The following is a 15442-nucleotide window of genomic DNA, read 5'->3' as shown; positions in this document are numbered from 1 at the left end:
CTACCTCCCCTCAGGTAACCACCAATTATAAAGAACTTACACAAGTCAACATAAAAAAAAACAAAAAAACAAAAAAACACACCACTGAACAATCCAATTAAAAAATGGGCAAAAGACATGAACAAACATTTCTCCAAAGAAGACATCCAGACGGCCAACAGTCGCATGAAAAGATGCTGAACATCACTCATTAGTCAAGGGCAGTCAGGTTTTAAATGCCCAGATGCTGGTGGCATGGACAATGTGAACCCGCGTTAGTGTGGGATCCCGCTGTGGTGTGCCCCCTGAACTTCACTTCTGGTTAGGAGCTGTCTATGCTAAATGTTTCAAAATTTGCTAGTCGTTATGTTTGGACCTTATGGTCAAGCAGGAATGAGGTTCCAAAGGCACACGACCACAGAGAGAAAACGTGAATTCTGACGCTTTATTTTTAAGATTAATGGCAGTTGCCCACTGTGCAGGAATCCACATCCGCAGGCACCCACCTGCCGTGTTTGACCCCTTCAGCTGTTTAGACGTGGCCGTTGCTCAGGGTGCTGCTTGCCTTTGCCGTAGCTTTCATTTTTGTGTGTGAAAATTAAAACAAAGATCAGGCAATCAAAGATAAACACCTGGAGTAGGCTATTTATATAAATACAGTTATAACAGTAGCACACACACTGGAAAAAAATGGCAGTAGGTAGAATACGTGTAAAATAAAGATTGCAGAGACCTTATTATCTCCTCCCATGGGAACTGAGATTATGAAAACCAAACAAGACAGAAGCTGACAGCAGGGAGCCTGAAGCAAGACCACCCATGATTCAAATATCTCATTTTTCTGATGCTCTCCAGTAAGTCACACGTTATATCTTTCTTTAAAAAAAAAAAAAAAAGATTTATTCTGAGAGAGAAAACGCGAGTGGGGGAGGGGCAGAGAGAGAGGGAGAGAGAATCCCAAGCAGGCTCCCCCCACATGTGGGGCTCGAACCCGCGAACGGTGAGATCATGACCTGAGCCAGGGTCGGACCCAGGTGCCCCAGTTACATGTTATATCTTTATAAGTAGAGGCTGTAAAAGACGTTCTGAGGTAGAAAAGAGGACAATGAATTTCGCCTCTCCCATTTGGTAAGTTCAATGAACATCTCTGCACTTTTTTCCTTGCTATTGAATGAAAAGATATTAGGCTAGATTTGGCCTGGTGACATCTGCTGTTTGGCCTTTGCCATGTTTCATAAGTAGAAATTTCTTGTACATTTCACAGAAAACATTTTTATCTGACCTTGCCTAGAAAATCAGATCCGCAAGTGTGGTAATAGTTGGCTGATACGAAGTAGTAGTGCCCCCTTGTGGCGGGGCTGATCTCTGCAGGCTGCCTCTGCCCTCAGCCCTCTCCATGGCTCATTCTGCCTGCTTTGATTCACTGATCTCAAAAACGTGCTTTTGAGTTTAACACTGCCAGCTTACATGATGTTGAAAGTCTTCTCTAGCCCTAATTTTCTCTCCTTAAACCCGAGTTTTCTTTCTTCAATGAAACAAGGTCTGTAGTTCCAAGAATTTAAGTCTTGTTCAATGATGACTATCTTTAGTTATTATGTCTAGCCATTCTGAAGTCCACAAATAGGGACCTAATACGCTTACTGGTGCTCAGCTGGGTGGGGGGTGGGAAACTCATGCCTATATCTCGGCCCCCCCGCCCGCCCCGCCCTTCCTCCTTGAGGTGTAGGAATGGGATGCTGGGGCACAAGACCAAACTGAAAACACCAGATAAACATCACAGCCTCAAAACTGAACTTTCCAGAGGCATGGATTGTGAATATGCATTTAAAAATACACTAAATTTCCTCTACAATTGAGCAGTGTTACAGGTATTTGTGCTTTAAGATTTATCTGGTGGATTATGCTGTATTCAGGTTAGTATTTTTTTTTTTTAATATTTATTCATTTTTGAGAGAGAGAGAGAGAGAGAGAGAGAGAGAGGCAGAGAGAGAGGGAGACAGAGAATTCCAAGCAGGGTCCGTGCTGTCAGCAGAGAACTGCCCTGGGGCTCGAACTCACTAACTGTGATATCATGAGCTGAAACCACAAGTTTAACAGTTAACCCACTAAGCCAGCCAGGCACCCCTTAAGTATCTGATTCTTGATTTTGGCTCAGGTCATTATCTCACCTTTTGTGAGTTCGAGCCCTGTGTCCGAGCCCTGCATTAGGCTCTGTGCTGGCAGTGTGGACCCTGCTTTGGATTCTCTCTCCCTCTCTCTCTGTCCCTCCCCCACCTGTGTGTGCATGCTTTATCTCTCCCTCAAAATAAATAAATGAACTTAAAAAAAAAAAAAAAGGGCGCCTGTTTGGCTCAGTCGGTTAAGTGTGTGACTTGATTTCAGCTCAGGTAATAATCCCAGTATCATGGGATTGAGTCTTGCATGGAGCTTCACGCTGAGTGTGGAGCCTGCTTGAGATTCCTTCTCTCTTTCTCTATTTCCCTTTGCCCCTCTCCCCTGTTTGTGCACGCTCTCTCTAAAATTTTAAAAAAAAATTAAATTAAATTAAATTAAAAAGAATCAGACACTTAACTGACTGAGCCACCCAGGTGCCCCTCAGGTTATTATTAATATAATTAATTTTATACTCTTAAGTGTATGTTAGTAACTTTTGGGCAAAAAAGTGTGTATTCTGGTGGAGTTGCCCTGAAATTCAGACTTCATCTTGGAATAGCTGTATATGGAAAACCGGTTTCAGTATGTTGTGAATGTATCCACATTTCTAGAGTGATTTATAATGTGTGTTTGGAGGGTAGGTTATTTGCATTGGAAGGGTAGCTCCATTGTTTCCTTGCTGTGTTACTTTAGAAAGGTTCTTAACCTCTCCAAACATCTGGAAACATGGCAATAACAGTATCAGTCTCAAAAGGCTCTGGAGAGGACTTGTTACAATAACATACAGTTTAAGCATGAAGCCTGTACTCAGTAAGCATGCAGAAGATACTAGCGATATGGTTGAGTGGTCTTATTATAATACAATCCAAAGGTATAATTTCCTTCTCTGGAATGTGACATCAGCTGTTCGCCTGCATGTGGCTTGTGGAAAATCTAATCGCAGAGAGAGAGAGAGAGAGAGATCAAGTACTACCAATTTGTGCCCATGGGGTATTGACATTGGTGCTAATGGCCCCCCCCCAAGCAGCCTGGAATGCTCAGTCTAACTAACGAAATAGGTCATATCTCAGGTCCCTTGTTCCTTCCTCTCAAGCCCCTTTGGTCTGTGGCTTCTGTGATCACAATTGGAGAGGAGGTTAATTCCTCCTCTGAAGTCATGAGCCCTTCTCAGAGAGGATGCGACATGGGGCTCGAACCCATGAACCGCGAGATCATGGTCTGAGGTGAAGTCAGGCGCTTAACCGACTGAGCCACTAATATTGTTTTCATGTAGGACAAGAGAGGGACATGGCCATGTCATCTACAGCCTTTCATTTTCCACTGCTGTTGTGTGAAGTAACTAAAAAAAATTATTTTGCTCTTAGGCTTTAACTTTCTTAAGCTCTGTCGTTTATTATATTTTATTTTATGTTAAAGATTTATTTTATTTTATTTTTTTTTAGTTTTAAGTAATCTCTATACCCACCATAGGGCTTGACCTCATAACCCGGAGACAAGAGTCACATGCTCTTCTGACTGAGCCAGCCAGGTGCCCCTGTTTGTTACAATATTTTAAAATTTCCCCAGTTCTCTGAATTTCAGGGATTTCCTCCCCATATTTTGCTGTTGGATTACAGGAGCAGGTATATATTTTATTTAAAAACACAGACTCTCTGTGTTTGAGTTCTGTTTTCTTTTTTAAATATTTATGTTGAGAGAGAGCACCTGTGTGTAATTAGAGAGAGAGAGAGAGAGAGAGAGAGAGAGAGAGAATCTCAAGTAGGCTGCATGTTGTCAGCACAGAGCCTCACACAGGGCTCGATCCTAAGAACCATGAGATCGTGACCTGAGCCAAAATCAAGAGTCCACTGCTCAACCGACTCAGGCACCCAGGTGCCCCTCTAAGTTTGAATTCTTATGATGCCTCTTAATAGCTTAGTTTTCTATTCTGTGAAATGGGAATAATAACGGTCTCTGCTTACCAGGTTTGTCAGGAAAGTGAATTAGTACTTGTAAAGACTTTGAATATTGCCTGAAACATAATAAGCTTTTATAATTTATAATTATAATTTATAATATAACAGCTGTATAATAAGCTATTATAATTATTGTTACCCACATTTATAGTAAAATCATAGGGCCTTAGTTACAGTAACTATTTTTGAAGAGTTAAAAAAACACCTTAACGAATAATTTATATAACATCAAGTCCACCTGTTTAAAGTATTTAGCTTAGTGATTTTTAGCATGTTTACACAGGTACTGTCTTTTCACCCTATCTTTTCACCTGATCTCCTTTTGGAACATTTTCCTCGTCAAAAAGAAACCTTGTAACCATTGGCAGTTAATCTCCATCCTCCTACCTCCCTGCTTCTCTGCCCTGGGCAACCACTGTTTTCTGTCTCTATGGATGAGACATTTCACGTAGAGATAGAAAGTATCTAGCTAGTCTGGATATTTCATATAAATGGGAGGTACTATATGTAATCTTTTGTAACTGGCTTCTTTCACCTTTTTGTTGTTGTTGTTGTTGTTGTTGTTGTTTTTAAATACACTCCACACCCAATGTGGGGCTTGAACTCATGGTCCTGAGATCAAGAGTTGCATGCTCTACTGGTTGAGCCAGCCAGGCACCCCTCCCTCACCTACATGTTTTCAAGTTTCCTCCAAGTTGTAGTAGGCATCAGAATTTCCCTTTTATGAGCCAGTAATATTCCATTTTATGGATATACCACACCTTATGGATCCATGTTTCAATTGGTACATATTTGGATTGTTTCTGGTTTTTGGACATTATGAATGATGCTCCTATGGAAATTTGCGTACACGTTTTGTGTGCACATGTATTTTAAGTGGTCTTGGCTAAATACATAGGAGTAAAATTGCCATGTTTAACTTTTTGAGGAAATGCCAACATGTTTTCCAAAGCGGTTGTGCCATTTTGCTTTCTAGCCAGCAATAGATGAAGGTTCCGATCGCTCCACACACTTGCCAACATTTAACTATTTTTTTTCTTTTTGGTGAACTGGTATCTCATGTTTCTTTATTTGCATTTTCCTAATGACTAATGATGCTGAGCATCTCTTCTGTGCTTTTTGGCCATTCATATATCTGTTTTGGAGAAAAATGTATTCAAATCCTTTGCCCATTTAAAAATTGGGTTGTCTTTTTATTATTGGGTTGTGTCCTTTATATATTCTGGATATAAGTCCTTTATCAGATATGTGATTTGTACATATTTTATCCCATTTTATAGGTTGTCTCATTACTTTCCTTTTTAACATTTATTTATTTTTGAGAGACAGAACAGAGCATGAGCAGGGGAGGGACAGAGAGAGAGGAGACACAGAATCCGAAGTAGGTTCCAGGCTGTCAGCACAGGGCCTGATGTGGGGTTTGAAACCACAAATCATGAGATCATGACTTGAACCAAGTCGGACGCTTAACTGACTGAGCCACCCAGGTGCCCCTACTTTCTTGACAGTGTCTTTTGAAGTACCAAGTTTTTAAATTTTTAAATGTTGTAAATTGTTATTAAAAAAATTTATCTTACTAAAAAGTTTTTTTTTTTTTTAAACTTCTTTTTTTTTTTTTTCAACGTTTATTTATTTTTGGGACAGAGAGAGAGACACAGCATGAACGGGGGAGGGGCAGAGAGAGAGGGAGACACAGAATCGGAAACAGGCTCCAGGCTCTGAGCCATCAGCCCAGAGCCCGACGCGGGGCTCGAACTCACGGACTGCGAGATCGTGACCTGGCTGAAGTCGGCCACTTAACCGACTGCGCCACCCAGGCGCCCCACTAAAAAGTTTTTTAAATGTTTCATTAATTTTTGAGAGAGAGAGGGAGAGAGATACAGAGCGTGAGTGGCAGGGGGGTGGGAGGTGGGGGGCAAAGAGAGAGAGAGAAGGAGACACAGAATCTGAAGCAGGCTCCAGGCTCTGAGCTGTCAGCACAGAGCCTGACGCGGGGCTCTAACCAGTGGACCAAGAGATCCTGACCTGTGCCAGAGTCGGGTGCATAACCGACTGAGCCACTCAGGTGCCCCGGAGACACAGGCTTTTATCTTTTTTATGTATACTATGTAAGTCTAGAGCCAGCATTTTTGCTCTTTTCCCTCTATCCTGATTGACAGTTGTGACATCATGTTGTTTAGATACTTATTTCACCTGTTTGTGACAATGGTAATAACCAAGAACACTAAAAATGATGACTCTCTACAGAATCATCAGGCATTTATAATAGCACGAGCTATTGCCAGTGATTACCGGTCTTCGGTTTAAGATTCATCCTGCAGGGTTTTAAAACAGTGAAGAGCAGCGAGGCTGGGCCGACTTCAGAACAGGTGCTGTCTAGGATAGTCTGGTCTTGAGAATTCAGCTCATAGGACCTTTTAAGATGTGAGCCGGGTCATAAGCATGCAATTTGTGGAGGAAAGAATGCACAGGGCTAATCAACAAATACAAAGTATTCTCTCCTAGTTACCCCCAAATGCAGAAGATGACCTAATTGGGTAACAAATGGACAGAGTTTTTTAAAGGTCACCGCAGTTGTGGTGAAGGCGGTCGGTTTGCTACCATGCTGTGTGCAGTGCTGGAAGTGACTCTGTACGGGAGTTATCGCCCGCGTTTTGCAGAGGAGCCGGAGGCTCAGACCGTTTAATGAACTCGTCCATGTCTCCTAGTTTGTGAGTAAGCAGGCTAAGATTCGAGCACAGATCCAGATGCTTTCCCGATCTCCATAGACTTGGTGAGCTGTTAGCCAGACGGGTTCAGATGTCATTTTGAAATTTCTGGTAAACCAGAGTTCGAAGTCTATGCCTGCCTGACACACCCACGAAAATGCTGTGAATTAAGGTGGGGTTTGGTGTTTGGACCAGACCATCATGGGGGCTGTGGGGACATAGGCTGTTTATCTCTGAAACTCCGTTCTAGTGTTTGTTCATTTTTCAGGGACAGAGGCTAAAGACTGCAAGGGAACTTAATTCTTGTTAAATTCCTATATGCCTGGTACTTTATGTATAGAAACTTATTTAATCCTCTTAATAATGCTAGGGAATAGGTATGTTTCTCACCGTCTTGGAGATAAGACAACCAAACTCCAGAGACACGGTCTCTTATCCTAGTCCACACTTCCAGTTAAACAGCTACAAAACTAGGATTGAATGGCAACTTTGCAGAATCAAAAGGCACACATCTTTCCCTTATTACACATGGTCTCCTGGAAGTAAAAGAAAGCACGTAGTTCCTTGTCTCGTCAGCCCATTTACATTTTATGTTACGTTTTCTGTTCCCGTCACGTCTCATGGACAATGTTTGTCTTCCCAGTGTTGTGTGTACCCATGGTGATTCCTTTAAATGTGTTTCTGGAGGCTTTCTCTCTATTATAGCCCTAGGTCTGGGCTGAGCCTAACAACCTTCCCATAAAATTCTCTTTCTTTTTAAGACAGCATTCTTTGAGGGATTTTAAAGCAATTAGAGTTGGAATTCTCGAGGAATTTTTTAAAAAAATTAAACTCCTCCACATATAATTGGTACTCCCCCAGAGGTTTTACAAAATGTAAACTAGAGAACAAAGCCAAAGTCAGAACACCAAAAACCTCACCCTTAGTGCCTGCTTACAAGGAAGTCGATGAAATCGCACCTAAAACCAAACCTGTCTTTCTAGATTAAAAGGAACTTAAAACTCAAACATGCAAGTGCGAAAGTGCAAGTGTGTTATAATTGCATTTTCTTTTGTTGTATTTTTCTCTCTGTCTTTCTGCTTGCCTCCTTGCCTGTCTTCCTTCCTTTTTTTTTCCTTTCCTTTAGATACTCCCTGATAGTCTAGTGGTTAGGATTCATTGCTCTCCTTCTTCCCTCCCTCCCTCCCTCCTTCCTTTCCTTCCTTCCTGTCTTTCTTCTTTCCTTCCTTCCTTCCTTCCTTCCTTCCTTCCTTCCTCCTTCTTTCTTTCTGTCCCATTTTCCTTTCACTGGGAAATACTGAATTCTCTTGAACAAATGGAGTCCTGGACTGCAACCATACTTTTCAAGCCTTTCCTAGCATTGCTCATTGTCCTTCTCTACTCGAGGTCTCTTTTTTCGGTTTGAATAATACAAAACCCCTCAAACCTTGCCAGTTCTTCGACGCAATAACCCTAGAAGCAAAATACGCTTGTGTCGTAGGTTGATATGTCCTAGGTTCCTAAAGCATGTGGGATCACTCTTGTTTTTTCTCAAGCCCTTGATGATAAACAAGGAGAATGCTCCCAATGGGCAGCCAAAGACCTCCCTCAAGTGGAGGCTGTCTGTCCTTGAGATGCTAAAGAGAGACCTTTTATGTAACAAAGAGGCAATACCCTCTTCTCACCTATTTTTTTTCCAGGTCTGAGACCTGTCACTTACTGTTGTGGGTCTGGGTCCATTGGCTTCACTTCCCTCCTCTTGAACATGCTCTTATGGGGCAGGAGCTGGGCTTGTAAGATCTGCTGGATGTTCCTCTTTGCTTGAATGGCCTGCTGCCTTTTCCACATCTTTTAGAGGCCGCTGATCTTCTCTTTTAGAGGTCAGCTGATCTTCAAGAAACTCTGGGGAGTACCAGGAAGGAACTTTCAGCCAGGAGGCCTGCTTTTCCCCTCACTGTATAAGGTGCTATCTCAGAAGGTTTCTCTTTCAGACTCTGCTCAGGGGGACGTGATCGGCCACAGCCACGCCTGAGACGTGCACGTGTGGGTCAGCAAATGACTCAAATGCAGATACCGATGCTTTCCCATCTCCTCCATGGGCGCAGCGAGTGGTTAGCTCAGACAGGTCAGGTGTCATTTGGAGCTTTCTGGTAAACCAGAGTTTGAAGTCTACCCCTGCCTGACACACCTATGAAAAAGCAACATTCTGTGTGACTCCTAAGATAATATTCCTTCTCACCTCGAGAGCTTCATCTTATCTTGATGCTGGTGTGAGGTCACTTACACTGACCCCTTGCTCATGATGACCTATGTCTTATTCCAATCTTTATGTCTTTCCTCCCTTCAGAAGATAGTGAGAATGTGCTACCTCAGAGATTGCACCCCAATTCTCCCTCCTCTCACTTCCTCCTCTTTGTATGACTGTGCCTTTTTTTTTTAAGTTTTTGTTTATTTTGAGAGAGAGAGAGAGAGAGACAGAGAGACAGAGCACAAAGAGCGGAGAGGCAGAGAGAGTGGTAGACAGAATCCCATGCAGTCTGTATGCTGTCAGTGCAGAGCTCGACATAAGGCTTGATCCCACGAACTGTAAGAGCATGACCTGAGCCAAAGGCAGATGCTTAACCAATGGAGCCATCCAGGCTCCCCATGACTGTACATTGTTTACATTGAACATGCTCAACACAACAACTTTGATACTGATTGTTAAATGATATTATCAATGTTTTATCACCGCTGCCTCAGCTACGCTTTCTATAATCAGAATATACTTTTATTTTATTTATTTTTATTAAAAAAAATTTTTTTTCAACGTTTATTTATTTTTTTTGGGACAGAGAGAGACAGAGCATGAACGGGGGAGGGGCAGAGAGAGAGGGAGACACAGAATCGGAAACAGGCTCCAGGCTCTGAGCCATCAGCCCAGAGCCTGACGCAGGGCTCGAACTCACGGACCGCGAGATCGTGACCTGGCTGAAATCGGACGCTTAACCGACTGCGCCACCCAGGCGCCCCTATTTATTTTTATTTAAAAAAATGTTTACTTATTTATTTTGAGAGAAAGAGTGCATGTGGGGGAGGGGCAGAGAGAGAGGGAGAGAGAATCCCAAGCAGGCTCTACACTGTCAGCACAGAGCCCGATGTGGGGCTCTATCTCACGACCGTGAGATCATGACCTGAGCTGAAACCAAGAGTCAGACACTTAGCCACCTGAGCCACCCAGGTGCCCTCCAGAATATACTTTTAAAGGAATGTGTTTTGTGCTGTGTTCATTATGGTTCTTTTCTCATGGTGGGAATTCAATAAATATTTCCTGTTGATAAATTTGTCATACTAGAAAAGGTTATTTTACAGCAAAGTAGTTGTAAAAAAAGTTGATCTTTTTTATTCTTCTTTCTTTTTAGCTGTTCCATCAAATCACTAATGCAAACACTAAAGTTGCTCCTTAATTAGAAGAATAAAAAAAGAATGAGGGCACCTGGGTGGCTTAGTCATGAAGCATCTGACTGGCTCAGGTCACGATCTCGCAGTTTGTGAGTTCAAGTCCTACACTGGGTAAGCTTGAGCCCTGCTTGGGGTGAATGTGAGCCCTGCTTTGGGTAAAACACAAGCCCTGGGTGAGCCCCCTTCTCCCTCTCTCTTCTTGCCCCATGTGGGATATTCTGTCTCTCTCTCTCTCTCTGCCCCTTGCTCACTTGTACCCTCTGTCTCTCTTGGTCTCTCAAAAAAAAAAAAAAAAAAAAAGAAAGAAAAAAAGAAAAAAAAAGACATTGGCTGAACTCAAATGATAAACTACTTTTAAGTATTTAATAAATTTTAATCTATAACCATTGCAAAACAAAATGTATGTGTGGAGGTGATTTACTTGTATAGGAAAAACTAAGACGAAGATTTACAAATGAGAAGGAAGAGTACAATTTACTTGAGTTCAAGGCTAGATAATAGAAGAAGATTTCTAGGCATGGGATCATTAAGAATGCACACAACTTTTATTCTCTATCCTCCCTTTTCTACTCTTTGAATCAAAATTTGTCCGAAGGTGTTGATGATCTTGATTAAATTAATGGCCTCTGTTTATCCGTACCCTTTGCCCAATATCTTTGTAGTCCCTGCTCACTCTAATTTGGGCTGGCCTTGTCACTTGCTTTGGCCAGTACAGTGTGGCTGAAGTGATGATATGACAATTCTGAGTCTAGACCTCAAGAAATGTTACATGTTTCTGCTCCCTCTCTGTCTTCTCTGTGGTCACCATGACAACAAGTCTGCATTTGGGGCATGCTCCATGTGAGGCCACATGGAGAAGAACTGAGTCATTTTAGCTATCATGGAGCCCTCAGCTCCCAGTTGACCTGCCATCTGACCACAGACCGAGCCCAGATAAAATCTGACAGGTCTAGATTAGTAGAACTACCTGCCAACCGGTAGCCTCCTAAGAAATATTAAATAGATTTTTAAAACCCCTGTGTTTTGAGGGGCCAACCTGGGTGGTTCAGTCGGTTGACCATCTGACTCTTAATTTCGGCTCAGGTCACGGTCCTAGGGTGGCAGGATTGAGCCCCGTGTCGGGCTCTGCGTTGGCATGAAGCCTGCTTAAGATTCTCTCTCTCTCTCTCCCTCTGCCCCTCTCCCCTGCTTGCTCTCTCTCTAAAATGAATATTAAAATACAATAAAGCATATGTTTTGAGACGGGTAAGCGGTAATAGCTAACAACTTCACATCTTATGTTGGTAATACTAATAGTGTAAGTCAGTAGTAAGTCCTTCCAGGCACTATTATATTTTAACTGTTGTCAGCTGTTTGAGCTAAACGAATGTAAGTTTGAGAGTGTCTTTGGTTTCAGTAAGTGAAGATGGGAAACTTAGGGCATGCAATGGAATCTTCCTGGGATCGTAGTCCCATGCACTTCAGAAGGCTATTATTAGACACAAGAAAACATAGTTTTAAGGTCAGGTGGGTGGCATCAGTTAGAGATCTCAAAGCTGTAGCCGGTAGACCTACAAACTGTTGCCATGACGTCCCCACACGCATGCTCCCCAACCTCCCCCACGGCATTCCCACTCCCTAGGCTAGCCTCCCCCTGCACAGCAGACCGCACTACCCATGACTCACTCTTCGCGGGTCTTTCACAGAAGCCCTTCTTCCATCCCCTATATCAGCTGCGCTCCAGGGTTTTGCACTGAAGGGCTAGCACCAGTCAAAGGTGACCCCTGGTCCTGCCTCCTGCCTCATGCGTGATGAACCCTCAGACGTGCTAAGGGTTTCACATTTATGTACTCTGGTTTTCTTTTCTGCAAAACGGTGGTGGGGAAAGGCCCTCAGCAAGCTCTGCTCTGTCTCTCTCCTGCTCAACTTCACAGTTACAGAAAGAAGTTAGGGAAAAACAGAAGGTTTGACTTTTCAGAAAGCGAGTCCAGCGTTCTTTTGATCATTGGTAAAGATAGTTACTGCTGATTTAGAAACCTTGAATATGGGCCAAAGCTTTAGCAAATATTAACTCTAATTTTACGGCCCTTATTATTAACAGCCAGATAAATGATAGTTCAGAGATTTTACATGATGTGAATGGATCCAAAGTCACACATGTGATTAGAGGCAAAGCCATAAATATAGCAAAGCCATAAATGTAGTAATAGTTGGAGTGTCTAATTTGTACTTTCGAAAAAAATTAAAAATCTGCCTCCCGTTCCATAGTATGGATATGTAACATCGTCTTTCGAGTTAGGCAGTACCTCCTGAACCGCATGCATTCTCCTTCAGACACATGAAGGAACTCGAGCCCTACCAGAGTCATCTTATCAACCTGAAAGCCTATTGTAGACCCCTCATAAACTCAGCTTTTGGGAGAACAGCAGGAAGAGGCCACTCAGTGGGGAAGCCTGGTGGGAAAGTGGGGGCAAGTGTTGTCATTGTAATGGTGCCTTTTAGAACAATAAGCTCCAAGCCGGGTGACTTAATCCCCCTTGTGCTCAGTTTCCTCATCTGTAAATGTGGGTGTGGAGTCAATCAGTGCTTTCCTGAACTGTGGTCTGTGGACAATTTCCGTAGCCCATGTGAAAGTTGGGAAATGCTATCTACAAGGTCCATCCATCCCTTAGAGACCTTTGTGAAGGTCTGTATTCAAGAAGTCTGTCATAGCGATCCTGGAAACCTCTTAAGAACCTAAAGGAAGGGGGCGCCTGGGTGGCACAGTTGGTTAAGCGTCCGACTTCAGCCAGGTCACCATCTCGCGGTCCGTGAGTTTGAGCCCCGCGTCAGGCTCTGGGCTGATGGCTCGGAGCCTGGAGCCTGTTTCCGATTCTGTGTCTCCCTCTCTCTCTGCCCCTCCCCCGTTCATGCTCTGTCTCTCTCTGTCCCAAAAAAGTAAATAAACGTTGAAAAAAAAAAATTAAAAAAAAAAAAAAAAGAACCTAAAGGAAGAATGCCATTTTGGAAATGTACAGTCAGATGACTCTTATGATTTCCTTTGGCTATAAAGACATCTGAGCTAATAGATCTTTTGTTCTGTTGCAGTTTACAGCTAATTCCATTTTCTTTCTTTCTTTCTTTCTTTCTTTCTTTCTTTCTTCCTTTCCTTCCTTCCTTCCTTCCTTCCTTCCTTCCTTCCTTCTAGCAACAATGCTTTTATTTTAACAAAAAAGGGTCACAAAATGGGGGGTGGTAAGATAGGATGTAATGTGTGCGGTGTCTCTGGATTCCATCCCTCTCTTCCTGCCCCCCACACAAAAGTTACTGAATAATGTAAAAGTCACCATTCACAGTGCCAGAACACCATCCAAATAATTGTTTTCATCAGGGTCAAAAAATACAGTGATTATGAATGTGCTGTGACCAGTTATTGATTCCACTTTCTACCAAGGAAGGAAACGGGGAAAAAATTATATTTTGGGGCACCTGGCCGGCTCAGTTGGTGGAATGTGTTACTTTGGTTTCGGGGTTATAAGTTTGAGTCCCATGTTGGGTGTAGAGGTCACTTCAAAAGAAAATCTTTATTATTATTATTGTTTTAATATTTGCTTTTTTAAAGTTTATTGATTCTGATAGAGAGCGAGAGAGAGAGAGTGCACACATGAGAACAGGGGAGGGGCAGAGAGAGAGGGAGAAAGGGAGAATCCTAAGCAGGCTCCACAAGGTGAGTGCAGTGGGACTCAGAACTCTCAAACTGTGAGGTCATGACCTGAGCCGAGATCAAGAGTCAGACAGTTATCCAACTGAGCTACCCAGGCGCCCCATTAAGATTTTCTTTTTAAGTAATCTCTACACCCAACATGGGGCTTGAATTCATAACCCTGAGATCAAGGGTCACATGTTTCACTGAGTCAGCCAGGCACCCCTTAAAAATAAAATCTTTTTAAAAAATCATATTTTCTTGGTTGTCTACTTTGTGTCAGGCACTGTGTTAGATATTCTATCCTTATTCTTGCAATACTATGTGGAGTATTATTATTCTCACCTTACTGATATTGATCTTAACTACATCATTTTTTTTTCATAACTACTGTAGTCTTACTGAGAGAGTAACAGTACATCAACAATGTAGAGTCAGTGGGCGCAATCCCCGATACTCTATCTGTACACATTCTCTAGGTGATATTATCCAGCCCTAGGGCTTTAATACTATTCTTATGATGTGGTGATGACTGATGACTATGAAATCTCATAATTTTCTCTTGACTGTTCCTGCATTAAATAAACATCTCAAATTTAGTGTGACCAAACCAGCATTTTAAATTCAGAGCTTTCCTCTAAAATTTTCTTGCCCAGTTAACCCTTAGTAATTGGCCTCCATGTCTGCCATGTCAAACAGCAATTTAGATGTTGATTTCTCTCATACCTTCATTCACCATGTGTACTGTATCAACCAGTCTGTTCTTGTAAGACGCATCTAGAATGTGACTGCTTCTCTCCATTTCCATGTGTATTTCTGGTCAAGCTACATCATCTCTTAGGAGGACAATTACCACACTGTTCCATTTGTTTCTACTTGTGTTCCGTCTGCAATCAGGAGCCAAGATGATCTAAGACATAAATATAGGCACTGTCTTGGCCGGTTTGCTGAGGAAGACCACCAGCCTTGTGGGATTGGCTGTATGTGAAGGTCCACACGAGAGTCTAAGAGTATCGTACACAAAGATTCTTGATGTTCTTGAGCAAATTCCTAAAAATGCAGCTTACAGCAAGTATATAGAATGGATTACAAATGAGAAGTGGGGTATGGTTAAAGCGGAACCAGATGTTGAGAAATTAGAAGACCCACTTCAGGGTGGCCAACTAGAAGAGGTGATTCTTCAGGCTGAAAAAAAGTCTGGCAGGAAAAATGATACATTGGAAACCATGGGAGCCTTCAGTGGAAGAGCTCCTGCCAACCACTGGTAATGGCCAATATAATCCTCATTAAATGACTAGTGTGTTGATGGAAAGCTGATGTAATTAAGTGTTCTGTTACATAAAATAAAGAAAGAAAAAATTTAGACCATGTTACTTTGCTCCTTAAAACCTTCTGATGATTTTCCATTTTGCTAAAAAAAAAAAAAAAAAAATCTAAGTTTCAGTCTCTGGCCTTGCTCATGTCTCCAACCTCATTTGGCCGATGCTTCCTTCCCTACGTTGGTTTCTTTCCCGATCTGCAACGTACCAGGCTTGTTCAACCCCAGATTGCTTCGCTTGCTCTGC

The 15442-nt window shown here is 42.4% G+C and overlaps 1 pseudogene; it reads left to right on the top strand.

The window, feature by feature from the left end:
* The first annotated feature begins 439 nt into the window (after positions 1-439).
* LOC125164188 (NADH dehydrogenase [ubiquinone] 1 alpha subcomplex subunit 5-like) lies at positions 440-15157 on the top strand (annotated as a pseudogene).
* The last annotated feature ends 285 nt before the right edge of the window (positions 15158-15442 follow it).

The sequence above is a fragment of the Prionailurus viverrinus genome, chromosome A1 (genome assembly GCF_022837055.1).
Source record: "Prionailurus viverrinus isolate Anna chromosome A1, UM_Priviv_1.0, whole genome shotgun sequence".
In the NCBI taxonomy this organism is placed as follows: domain Eukaryota; kingdom Metazoa; phylum Chordata; class Mammalia; order Carnivora; family Felidae; genus Prionailurus; species Prionailurus viverrinus.
Note: the sequence above shows the minus strand (reverse complement) of the source record. Positions and strands in the feature narration are given on the sequence as shown.